Genomic DNA, 14,343 nt, shown 5'->3' with positions numbered 1-14,343 from the left:
TCTGCCCACCTTGGCCTCCCAAAATGCTGGGATTACAGGCGTAAGCCACCACACGTGGGCCTTGGTATAATTTCACTAGATATTTGAAGACATCAATATCTCTCCCCTGACTTTTCTTACCCAATGGTTAATACTGGAAATTTCAATGTTGGACTCTTATTCTCCCCTTTAGTTTGTCTTGCTTTCTATTCATATTCTTTTTTTCTTTTTCCTTTATATCTTCAAGCATTTATTTTTAAATTCTTGTTTGTTCTCTATTTATTCACTTAATGAAAACAAAGGAATGCAAGGAATTTGCTAGGAATACAAAGATAGTGCCAATAAAGATTTTATATGTATTCAACTACAAATCTACTTGGAAGATATTCATTAATGTGAGGTGGTGTCAGTAACTGACTCCTCAGTTGGCCAAAGTGCCTGAAAATAGATTTAGAAAAGGGGTAATAAAAAATGTAAAGGTTTAGGATGTGTGAGTAGGGGAAGGCATAGGAAATACGGCAACAGATAGAATTCAAGGCACTGCAGATAACTTCATCAATTTCACTGGTTTGTCCAAAACTGACTCCATATTAGAAAATCTAGATTATTTAACATTATTGCAGCCATTTCTTTATTTAATCATTTTTCTAAATCTTATCCATTCCCTCCAGGAAATTTCAGTTATTCAGGTTTAGTGGACAAATATTTAGATGTCTTGGCAAATACTCTTTTCTTTTATTGTCTTTTTTAAATGAATATTTATTTATTTGTTTATTATAGAGATAGGGTTTCACCATGGCCCAGGCTGGTCTGGAACTCCTGAGCTCAATCCATTGGCCTCAGCCTCCTGAAGTGCTGGGATTACAGACGTGAGCCACCACGCTAGGCCGCAAGCATTCTTTTCACACAACATAATTGTCTCATGTCTATTCATTTCTTACAATGACTGCATTTTTCCTAAATAAAAAATGCCTAACTTGCCATCTAGAAAATATCAATCTATCCCCTTTGCTTATGTTGCAAAATGAAAATAGTATTTTGCAAAGATTGACCAGGACACAGATTGGAGGATGACTTGGAGAGAAGAGAAACTGGAAATGCAGGAGCAATTGACATACTTATTTTTCAGGCTTAAATGCCACCTCGTCTCATCCCATCTTGGCTTCCTTTTGTCAGGCAGATATGAACACATATATCTCTAATTTCCTTTCGCACACGTTGAGATACATGTCAAACTCTCTCTGTTTTGTGTCGATGTTCTATGTATATTTATTTAACTGTATACAGTTGTCCACGATCTCCATCAGAGGTAATAAAGTATTAATTTTACACTATGATAATGGTAAAGGAAAGGAATTTCTAAGCGGAAATGAGTTTGGGAAAGACTGTGAAGGAAGAATTGACAGAACTTGATCCCTGATGAAGCGGAAGGTGGAGAGAGCAAAGTTTTATGGTAAGTTTTATGCAGAGTGTCCTGGGAAAGTAGTGGGCCTTATAAGCAGAAGTGGGGACAAAGAATTTGCTGGGAAAATCTTAATACCAAGCTGGACACAGTCAACAGTCAACTTTTGGCAGAGATGATTAATGGACTGTTTGGGCAAAATTCGGAAATGAAAAGTTCACATAAGATTCCCATCGTCAGGTGTCGTTTTTTCTCCCCCGGGAGCCAGGCGGAGGAGGATCCGTGTTCAAGGCTCTCAGGCTTCCTCTGCCTTCAGTGAGGCCGCAGCTGCTAGTTCTCGCCCTCTTGGAAGCCTTCACTTTCTCCTGGGGGCCTGTCTGCACCGTCTGGGCAATACACAGATCCTCCTCCAGGTGGCGCTGCTGCCTCCTCCACGGCCGCACGTGCCCAGAGCCAGAGCCCGTGCTGCAGCCACGCACCTGCGGACCCTGGGGCTGGAGGGGGGCAGGGCTTGGGTGAGCTCTGAGACCCTGAGGCCCTCTCCCGGGCCTCTCCTCTACGTCTTTGGGCATTGTAAGGTTCTTGGCGGAGTCCTGGAGAGCAGGCTAGGAGGAAGGTGTAGACCCTGACAGGTGATGTCTCTCCGACCAGATGACTGAGCTCTTGACGTTACAGCCCTCCTCCCTCTAGACCTCTCATGTCACCCCAGCTGGCCTCCTTTCAATTTCCCGGTTCCCGCATGACCTGGAAGCCATGGCCTCCCTCCTGAAGAAAGAGCTGAAACAGATGGAAAACTTTTACTCTGATTGGAGGATGATCACTTACCCCACCACCTGTTCCCATGGCCTCTGCAGCCACTGGCAATGTCTCTTGGTCTCCCCTTCCCCACCTTTGACCTTCTCCAACCTGTCCTGTATGCCCTTGACTTGCAGGCCTCTCCTGCCTCAGTAAGTCCGGGCGGGGGAAGGGCTCGATGCCCTTGTTCTCACCACAGCAGCCTCCTTCCCCTCTAGCCTGGTCTCCTGCCCCAATCCTGACACCACCCAAGGGAACCACATGCAAGAGAACAGGACAGAGGCTCTGAGGGGACCGCTGGAAGAAACGGGCAGAGGTGAGGCCCTGGGGACAGGTGCCATGTCCTGCAGTCACAGGCCAGGAGCTGAGGGAGAGAGCTGAGTCAGCAGAGCTGCAGATTGACCAATGCACTAGGTTCCAGCCAGAGGACCACCACAGCTAGGTGGGCAGGGACTTTGTGTTGTAAGCGGAGCTGATCTGCAGCCCTGGCTCACTTCTGGTTTTGGGTTCAGGTGGGAGGGGCCCCTCCATCCTCCCTTTGTCTCCGACTTCATTCCTTCTATCACACCCCTGCCTTTTTTGGGGGCGGAGGGAAACAACGTCTCACCATTTTGCCCAGGCTTGTCTCAAACTCCTGGGCTCAAGCCGTCTTACCTGTGCCTCCCAAGGAGCTGGGACTAAAGGGTGGACGGGCGCCTACTTCTGGTTTTATCGTCTCTCCTCTCCTGTCCCTTTCTGAATGTGGTTCTTCTTCCTTCCTCAGAATGGTGGAATGTTTGGTCTCAGTCAACCTTTACTCAAGTAGCCCAGGAACTAAACTAAGCCCAGGAACAGGGCATGCAGAGAGCAGGGCAGAGCTTGGAAACCTGATCTCTTGAAATTCAAATCAGTGGTTTCTTGCAAGTTGTTTTTGGTGGGTTCTGGAGTGGCTGTGGGCTGGAATAAGGAAGTAGGGCCAGGAAGCTATGCAGAATTACTATGCAGAAAAGAATAGGAGAGCTGACTGGTTATGTAAGTCCAGGAAGGTTCTAACAATGGAACACATATAATAAAAGCAGAAAAGCAAACTAAGTGCCCTTGGGAACTGGCTTTGGAGAGGGAGCCAAAAGATGGTCAAGTTCCCAGAGCAGGTGAATATACAGGCAAATGAGGAGGAACAGGCAGGGTTGGGAATGGCCATAGTTGGAAACTAAGTATTCATTTTAGCTTCAGAAAATCAGTGATTTTTAAGGTGATGGGGGAAGGGTCTGCATCAGGTGCAGGAGGGCAGGGACTGATCCTTTGTGGGGTTGTGAACAGAAATCATATGAGGAGTTTCTTTTTGAGAAAAAAAATCAAATTAGAGCAAAAAGGATGCATATCAGGGAGTTTTGGAGTGACAAGCTGTAAAGAGTTTATGTTCAGCTATTAATTTCAAAGCCGGGTTCTGTGAGTCCCACTGATACAATGAAAAGATACCTAAATCACAGCTACATAGGAAAATCATCTCTGTTACCAGGGCTTTTAGTGGCTTTCTGTATTCCAGACTTTACTAGATTTTAAGATTCACAATATATTTAATATTCGTAAGTATCAGCAAGAGTAATATTAAGTTGTTATCACTTTCCCTTTAAAGATGAAGAAAATTAAGTTTAGAGATGGTAAATTGTATACTGCAAGCTCACAATATACTAAGTGGTAGAGCATGGATTTGAGAAAAGATAATTTTGTGTCTGAATTATGACAGTTTTATTGTTTTAAAAATTCCTTTAAAAATTAGTAAGCTGTCTTTATTATGTAGTTTAAGCTCCATAATCTTTAGTTGCTCACAAGTTTATACTGATTATGTGAAAATATTTTTTAAAAATTATTGTGATAGTATTATTAAATAAGAATGCCGGTAGTAGTTTAAAGCAATCTCAAAATGTTTAGATATTAAACTCTTTATAGATTGTTTGTAACTTCGCAGTTAAATAATTAATCCTATAAACTTCAGCCATAAAAGTTTTGTTTTCCATGTAAAGGTTCTTGGTTGAAAATGGTAGAAACCAATGCTGCTTATCAGAAGTAGTAAAGAAAAAGAAAGTTGAAATGATATAGTACCTTGCATAACCAACAGAAAGGCAAAAGAACACAGAAAATTGTATTGGAAATAATTGAGGCTAGGCACTTAAGAAGTCAGCCAGCCAGTGTTAACCACTGTACTAATGATGCCTTATTCCTCTCAATTTCACCACTGTCGCATAAATAATGTCTGTCTGTCTTTTCCTCTATGCAGCCCTCCCTTGAGATCTAAAAATCTGGCCAAAAACCTAAGCCACAGACCTGTCCTTTAATTAACAGAGAATAGATAGAGAGAACCGCCTTCTTCAATTTGATTTCCAGAGTGGGAGCCAGGTGTCTTCACACCATTTGGAGATCCATCAAAATAGGAAGTGTTTGAATGGTGATTAGGCACATCCTAACAATTTGAAAATGAAGTTGTGTATTAGTCGAGACAAATCCCTTTTCTAAGAAATCACTGCCATATATTAATTTCAAAGAATAGCTTGGAGCAACACAGCCTAATAACGAAGGAAAGTCTAGCATCTAGGTCTCTGGACCCTCTTTTCTTTTTATCATGTACCCATGTTTATCCACATCATTATGGTGTATAGTAAATATAATACCTATTACAGTGCCTGATATGGTACATGTACTCTGAATGTTGTTCCATTTTTCTCTCTTGTCTGTTTTGAATGCCGACTTAAGAAATGAGAGTTTTCTCATGCATCTGCATGGAAGATTATATTTTACTTTGCTTCTAATATAAATCTTTAAGAATTACATCTTTGAAATTGTCACCTCACATAGCATCAGCCTAAGCTTATGTGTCAGTGAATAAAACAGGATCCCAAGGAGAATTGAAGTAATCAGCTATTTTAGGCATTAAAGCAGATAACTGATTTCTTGCTTCACCTGTGAGGGGGGAAAAAAAAGCTAGGTTTCTCAATTTGATTATATGAGTGCATCTGGTAATCTAAGAAAGTTGAAAATTCAGGTAAGTTCTGAAATTCTTATTCTATTCAACTCAAAATAATTGTTTTATCATAGTTTTGCCCTCTTTTGCACAAAAAGAAGAGACTTTAAAACTTGTGTTTGAACAGTTAAAATTTAGTTTGCATGATAAACAGCCTCACCACTCTCATCAACAACAGAGATATTTATTTGTGTTTATTCTTTGTAGGCCTTGTGCTGGTGGCTTGCATAAGCCTGAGACAGTTAATTTCCCTTGAGTGTTTTAGTTATAGAAAAAAAGCTATTCAAAATGTAAAGACGGTGCAAGAAGGGAAAAATTTGATGGTCTTGTCTTTGTTAAATATGTACATAAACACATCTATACCTACCTACACACGTAGACACAGATAGGAATATATATTATTCCTGTATTTTACAATACAACTAACAAAACAAGGACAGTGTAACACTGTATCTCCACTACGTAACAGCTGTTTAAAAGATTTTTCAGTGCTATTTCCAAATATCATTCATTGACATAAATAAATGATAAAAGGTTAAGATATTTCTTTTAAAACAACCTTTTGCAGATTAGAGCAAGATGGCAAGAACAGTGTTTTTGTGTTCCTTCACATCCCCCCCTCACCCCATTAAAACAAATAGAGCTACTGGAATAGGATAGCAAAGTTAAAAATAGCTTTTGGAAAACCTACAACAAGTTCACAATAAATCTAAAACAAAACTCAGATATCTCTGCAGACCTTACAATAGAGATTCAAAGGCCAAACTACTGACAGCAACAAGGCCCATGTGTGCAGGATGGAGAGGTGACGCCAAGGGACTTCAGAGGGTTGCCAGAGAATGCCACATAAGCCAATGAGTACTCACCTGGAATTCTAAGAAAACCAATGTGAAAACAGCAGTCAAAACTGGGAGGGGGTTTTGCAGGCTCAAATTAACAGATGAATGCAAGGGGATTGTGGTAAAATTGGATGGTGCTTGGTGGGTCTAGGTGTGTGAACTCTTGAAATTAACCTAGGAAAATCCCTTCTAGTTTAAGCCCCTCTACTAAGCAGCAGCTAACAAGAGAAAGAGCCACATTTAGCAGGATAAGGACAGTAGGGGCAAAGGAGACAGATGGTCCAGATATAGGTGAGAGGGGCAGCGGGCCAGCATATCTCAGAAAGTATGCAGTCATATTTGTAACACTTCCTGGAAACAAAAGCACTAGAGGGAGGGAGTGCTAGAGCCATGGAGTGAATTAAGACAATCTTGCCCACCCTCCCCTCCTGATAATAAAGGAAAGCTCATCTTACTTCTCCATGAACAATAGAAAAGGTCTGTGGTCAGATAGTCTCCATAATTATGAAAAAGATATGCTCATATTATGTTTCAAAAGTATAACTTTCAAAATTAGCTAAAAAGTTAAGAAAATTATCGAACTATAACAGCATCAATGAGAATTAGAGAACTTAGCATTAGGTGATGGGGAAACATTCTTTTAAAAGGCTAATGAGGTGTTGAAAGTAATTAGAAATAAAAAAATCATTTTGGAAATGAAAACTAAATGATAAGGAGCATCAGAAAAAAATAAACACAACAGATTATGCCTGAAAATATATAGAAGCTGGGTAGGAGAAAATTTGTTTTAATTCTTTAAAAAAGAAGGAAGAGATATGGAAGATTTGAGAGAGTGTAGTAGATGTAAAAGATAAGCCAATCAGATGCAGCAAATGTATGTAGGAGTCACAAAGAACAATACCAACAAAATGGAATCGCATCAATACTAAAATTAATAATACGATGTTGAAAATAAAGACTTAAAACTATATACAGATGGGAATAAATTTAACCAAGGAGACAAAAGAGTTATACATAGGAAACCTAAAAGCATTACTGGAATAAGTTAAAGATGACACAAATAAATGGAACAGCATTACATGAACTGAAAGTTTATGGACTAGAAGACTTAACAGTGTGAAGATAATAATACTCCTCAAAGTAATGCACCAGTTTAACACAATCTCTATCAAAAAGTCTCAAGGATATATTTTGCAGAAATAAAAACTTACCCTAAAATTCACATGCAATCTAAAAGGACCTCAAATAGCCAAAACAATTTTCAAAAAGAGCAAAATTGGAGGGCTCACATTTCCTGATTTTAAAACTTGCTACAAAGCTACAGTAATCAAAATAGTGTGATATTGGCATAAGGATAGAAATGTAGACAAGTGGAATAAAATACAGAACTCCGAGCTGTGTGTGGTGGCTTACGCCTATAATTCCCAGCACTCTGGGAGGCCAAGGTGGGTGGATCACAAGATCAAGAAAATCAAGACCATCCTAACTAACATGGTGAAACCCCATCGCTAGTAAAAACACAAAAATTAGCTGGGCATGGTGGCATGTGCCTGTAGTCCCAGCTACTTGGGAATCTAAGACAGGAGACTCACTTGCACCTGGGAGGCCAAGGTTGCAGTGAACCAAGATTGCACCACTACACTCCAGCCTGGCCACAGAGCAAGACTTGGTCTCAAAACAAACAAAAACAACAAACAACAACAAAAACAGAACTCAGAAATAAACCTCGGCATATAATGGTCAATTAATTTTCAACAAGGATGTGAAGACCATTCAATGGGGGGAAAGGGTAGTCTTTTCAACAGGTGATGCTGGGAAAACTAGATATCCACATGCAATAGAATGAAGTTTGATTCTTGCCTGACAGAATATAAAAAAAATAATAATTCAAGTGGATCAAAGAGCTAAAACTATAAAACTCTTAGAAGAAAATATAGGGAAAAATCTTTATGATATTGGATTTAGCGATGATTTTTTGGATGTAACACCAAAAGTACAATTAAAGAAAAAATAGACAAGCTGAGCTTCATCAAAATTAAAAACTTTTGTGCATGAAAGGAGTGAAAAATCAACCCACAGAATGGGGGAAATATTTGCAAATCATATATCTGATAAGGGATTAATATGCAAAATGTATAAAGAATTTCTTATATTCAACAATTTTAAAAAATACAAACCAAAGACCCAATTTAAATATGGACAAATAATTCAAACAGACATTTCTCCAAAGAAGTATACAATTTACCAATAAGTAAGTAAAACAATGCCCAGTATCACTAGTCATTAAGAAAATGCAAATGACAATCACAAGACACCACCCCACACCCATTAAAATGGCTTTTATCAAAAGAATGGAAACTAACAAGTGCTGGAGAGGACGTGGAGAAATTGGAACTCTTGTGCTTTGCTAGTAGGAACGTAAACTGCTACAGCTGCTGAGGAAAATTGTTTGGCAATTCTTCAGAAAGTTAAAAATAGAACTAACATATGATCCAGCAATTTCATTTCACTAGATACATACGTAAAAAAATTTCTGTAATCCCAGCACTTTGGGAGGCCAAGGCAGAAGGATTACTTGAGGCCAGGAGTTCAAGACCGTCCTGGGTAACATAGCAAGACCTTGTCTCTACAAAAATAAAAAGAAGGGCCTGAGTACCTTTAGTTCTAGCTACTCAGGAGGCTGAGTGGGGAGGATCTCTTGAGCTGAGAAATTCACGGCTGCAGTGAATTATGATCATGCCACTGCTCTCCAGCCTCAGTGACAGAGCAAAACCCTGTCTTTAAAAAGAAAATTAAAAATTAAAAAATAATAAAAAGGAAAGCAAGGACTCAAATAGTTGTACACAAATATTCATAGCAGTATCATTCACAATAACCAAAAGGTAGAAGCAATCCAAATATCCATCAACAGATTAATGGATAAATAAAGTATAGTAAATGCATGCAAAGGGCTGTTACTCAGCCTTAAAAAGGAATGGAATTTTGATACATGCTGCAGAACATTGATGAGAATTATCTAAGAGAAATAAGCCAAATGGAAAATGACAAACATTACATAATTATGTTTGGAGGAGGTACCCAGAATAGGCAAATTCATAGAGACAGAAAGGAGAATACAGGTCATCAAGGTAGACTGCTGAGTAGAAATGGAGAGCTATTGTTTGAATGGTAGAGAGTTTCCATTGAGAAGGAGGATGAATAAGTTCTGGAAATGGATATTGGTAATCATTGTACAACATCGTGAATGTACTTAATGCCACTGAATGGTATACATAAAAAGTGTTAAAATGGCAGATTGTGATATAGGTTTTACTACAATAAAATATACATCAAGTATCTAAGATTGAAACATGGAATTAAAATTATATGTAAAAATTCCATGCCATAATTCCATGCCATATACCTGGGAAAATCAACCCAGAATGGATCAACATAGAGATATATTTTGGCAAACTGTTGGACTTCACAGAGAAGATGACTTAGGCACTGTGACAAAACAACTAACTAATTTATAAATAAAAATAACCTAGAGTGTTATCAGATTTTTAACAGTTTTTTTAAATGCTAAAAGAAAATGGGGAATTTTTTGAAGAAAAAGAAAGTGGAAGTCAAAGATTTTATTTCCACCCAAACTGAAATTATAAAGTCTCCTGAAAAACTAATATGACCATATAAGAACTCAGGGAATATTGTTCACATAAGCTCTTTCTGAGGAATCTTCTAGAATATAAATTTGAAACAACTAAAAGACTAGAACAATTTAGCTTAAGGATTGAGAGATAGCAGAATGAGTGATTCAGTCTCCTGTGAATATGAGAGAAGCTGGCTGTCACATAACAGTAGAGAATTGAGAGAAGTCCCTAAGAAGTACATACCGACATTAAAGTCTATATGTTCCAAGGTGCATCGTCAGATTTCACACTGGAGCGCTCTTTTTATTTATTTATGATACACGCTTTTAAGAACCCACTGAATTAGGTTGCATGACATCTAATGATTCATTTTCCATTTCAAGAATTTCTTGTCATTTTAATTTTAGTAAATATTTCTTCTTTCTCACAAAATGAGGAAAGAGGTGCTGTTAGGGACAGAGTGTTTTCATGGTTTAATAATGAACCTTCAGATTAAATTCACATTGTGATTTATCTTAGCCTTCACTAGAAACCCAAGCTTTACCATATAATTTCATGAATTCCTTCTCTTCCCCATATCTCTAAGTATTCCCTAAAAGGCCTCAAACCTCCACCCTTTTCTGCCTCCCATCACTTTCACGGTGTTCTCTGGAATGCATTACCTTATATCATCTTCATTTCCTTCATCTCTTGGTATTCAGTGATATAATTTTTCATCCTCAGCAACAGACACTCAGCATTGTAACCTGGTCACATATTCTTCAAGTTCTCTATCCCAAGCTTCCTATGTGGACAGCTACCTCTGATTCTACGTCACTCAGTCCAGAATTTTTACTTCGGCAATGAAATGTTCAAGTCATTGATATCACTGCCATGATATTCTCCATCTCCACCTTTATGTCCTTATTACCATTTTAGATTCTGATTATTTATGTGTTTATCGACCTTGCTCTTCTTTTCCTTATGTCACAGGCATCTGATAAAACCCCAAACCTAGTTAAGCCTACCGTATCTGCCTATCCTGTCAATGCACCAGAGCATATAAACATTGAATCAGCATACGCAAGCTCCTACTACCTAGTCCTAGATGAATTTATCACTAGCTATCTTCCTTATTTCATTCCATACAATTTTTTCCCATCATTGTCTAGACCACTGTGGCATTCCTTCTGTTCCTTGAACACATCATTGTAAGTCTCATCTTTGGAACATCCAGCTGATTCTCACTTTAGGGCTTTTATCCTTACCCATTCCTTCGGCTTTAAATGTTTCTCCCTGTCTTGTCATAATTGCCTTTTCCTTGACATCTAGGGATGAGCTCTAAGATCACCTTCCCAGAGAAGCCTGTCCTAGAATCCTCGTCTAAACTAGCCACCTACTCTCTGTCATATCACAAAGTTTTAATTTTCTGCATAGTTCTTATTGTCATCTGATTATTGTTTTTCCTTTTTAGCATTTGTTTACTCCTGTTTCCCTGCTCAGATGGTAGGATCCATGTGAATAGGGACTGGTCTTTTTTAATGTACTAAAATATCTCTAGGTCATGGAACTATGTAGCAGGATAGATAATTTCTTGAATTTTGGAAGGAAAATATCTAAGCTCATGAGATTTTTGTATAGTCAGAATTGCAATTTATTCATCTACCATAAGAATATTATCAAAGAACAATATTTAAACCACCACAACCAGTGTTTTCATTTTCATTCATCAGGCTGGCTTTGGAGTCAAGTTAGAATTAGAATGCTAGTTTATTAATATGAAATGAGAAATAATCATCACAGAGAATGGACTATCATGATACATCTGCTATCAGGATTTTTTTTTTTTTTTACTAGTGAATCTAAATGAGAAATAATGAAGATCAAAAGGTTGGTTTGTGAACACAGAATTAGGATAAAGGGAATTAGAGGGGAATCAAATAATGTAATACCATCAAAATAAGATGTAGCATCAATATTTTTATAATATAAGCGGACTTGCCAGTCTTGAAGTGCTTGAGGATGCTTTGCTAAACTTATGAAACAAAGTGTTTAATTTAAAATTAAGATTTTTGGGGGGTTGGGAACTGGTCTCCCTCCGTTGCCCAGGCTGGAGTGCAATTGCGCAAACTTGGCTCACTACAACCTCCGTCTGCCTGGTTCAAGCAATTCTCCTGCCTCAGCTTCCCGAGTAACTAGGACTACAGGCATAGGCCCAGCTAATATTTTTTGTATTTTTTTAGTAGAGATGGGGTTTCACCATGTTGGCCAGGATGGTCTCAATCTCCTAACCATGTGATCCACCCGCCTTGGCCTCCCAAAGTGCTGGGATTACAGGCGTGAGCTACCACGCCCAGTAAAAAATTAAGATTTATTAAATACTCCCATTAAACACTCTATTAATACTTTAGATGCATTTCCTCATATAAGCCTCACAACAAAACTAGTTTTGCATATTTATATTAATTAGGGTTTCACTAGGAAGCAGTATTTACCCCAGATAATCCATATGGAAAGACTTCAATGAAGGGCCTGCTTCCAGAGATGTGGGCTTGCTTAGGGCACCCAGAAAGGGGCAGGCGTGATACCCACAAACCAGAAACAACAAATTTGTTATCCTCACTGGGGAAGGAGCAAGGCGAGGAAACAGTGTTTCTGGAGATCAGTGAGAGTTACTACAGAAGCGCAGAGGATTGGAGGAGCAGCAGCTATACAACAGGAGCTGTAATCATGCTCACGAAGGTGCATAGCTACTGCCAGAGACAGAGCAAAACAAGGGCAAAGTGGGGAAGAAATGCCCTGATCTTGCTACCCTCTTCTTCTTTTTCCTCCTTCCAGTGCCTTCCATGGGCTGAGCCTACCTGGCAGCTTGTAGGTACTCACAGGAGTCAGTCTCCTGAGCCATAGTGCTGCACAGAGAAGGATAGAGAATGGATAGGAGGGTGGGATTATCATAAGAAGAATAAATAGTAAAGTAGTAGTATCCTTACTGAACAGAAAACTATTGATAAGGGAAATCAGTAACTTGTCTAAACTCACACACAATAAAAACACAACTGGAATGCAGCTATCTGCCTTGGGCAAAGGCCTTCCTTTGAAACCTGTGATGTGCCTTTGTGGTCCTGTATAGAACGCCAGGTATGTCACACACTTTAGTTTTCCATGTCCCTTACTAATATGTTGGTCTTTAGTAGTGTAGTTTGGGGTTTTATCTTTACATTCAGTTATCAGTCTTTATATGTCATATTTTTTCATTCACACTCAAAATTCTCCTTTCTAGTCAGATTTAATAATCGCTAGTTCTTTCATGTTTTACTTGCTTCAGTATCGCAAATTAGATATTATCTTCAAGTAGTATTTTGAGGAGAGTGCATATAATCTGACTCATCTTATATCTGAGAATGTGTTTAGTTTGCTTTTAATTATCTTCACATACAACATGCCCTCCCCCTAACACACCTTCTCCCATCCCTCCCCCAACAAATAACATTGCTTTATGGTCTTCCACAGTGAAGTATTAGACATCAAAATGATTTTTAAATTACTTTTTAGGAAAGGAAAATTAATTGTAACACTATTCTTGCTGATTATAAAAATTGCAATGATATATAAAAATATGAAGAAGAAAATGAAAATCATTTGAAATGTTACAGCCCAGAAATACTAAACTTTCATATTTTTATGAACAGCTTGTAGGTATCTCTGTGGCTATAGTTACATACATAAATGTGTGTATGTGTATATAATTTTGTAAAATTTTATATTATGTAAAATTTTTACACACACACAATTGTATATGCATAAACAATCTCACATAAAACCACTATACTATTTATGTTCTTCAACAGTTCACATGTATATTTTCAAACAATATAATGGATGTCTCCTGTGTCAATGTATACTATTGTATTGTTGGGATGTGCTATACTGTATCGGCTGGTTCTTTATGTGTTTTCATTTTATTTACTACGGTATCAGTCCATTCTCTTACTGCTAACAAAGACGTACCTGAAACTGGGTAATTTATAAAGGAAAGAAGTTTAATTGACTCACAGTTTATCATGGCTGGGGAGGCCTCAGAATCATGGCAGAAGGTGAAGAAAGAGCAAAGGCACACCTTACATGGTGGCAGGCAAGAAAGAACAGTACAGGAAAATCCCTCCCCCATGATTCAATTACCTCCAAATGACACATGGAGATTATGGGAGTTACAATTCAAAATGAGATTTGGGTGAGAACACAGCCAAACTATATCAACTACTATTATAAACAATGCTATAATATACATTGTTGTGCCTATTTTTGTTTTCATGTTTATATAATTATCTCATTAAGTTAAATTCCTGGAAGTGGGACTGTTAAGTTTTCATACATTTTACATTCTGTAATATGTTGTAAAATTGCACTTCACACATATACACTATCCTCTATCCCCTTGTTAATATTGGGTTATGTGATACATTGACAGTCAAAACATATATGCTTTATTTAGAAATTTGCTTTGCTTTGAGTAATTAGGTTGAAGAATTCTTGTTATATTGATATACAATAGTCAAATTAAATGGGTCTATTTCTAAAATTAGATCACCTATTTAATTTGTAGAGGTTCTTTATATATGCTAGATAAAATTTCTTTGAGATATATGAAGTTTTATGGCTTTCCTTTCCAATTTCTTAAGGATGTTTGCTTTTTACTTACCAGAAGTTATTGATTTTTTT

Source organism: Cebus imitator, unplaced genomic scaffold (genome assembly GCF_001604975.1).
Source record: "Cebus imitator isolate Cc_AM_T3 unplaced genomic scaffold, Cebus_imitator-1.0 Scaffold257, whole genome shotgun sequence".
Taxonomy (NCBI): Eukaryota; Metazoa; Chordata; class Mammalia; order Primates; family Cebidae; genus Cebus; species Cebus imitator.
The sequence above is the reverse complement of the archived record's forward strand: the minus strand, read 5'-3'. Positions refer to the sequence as shown.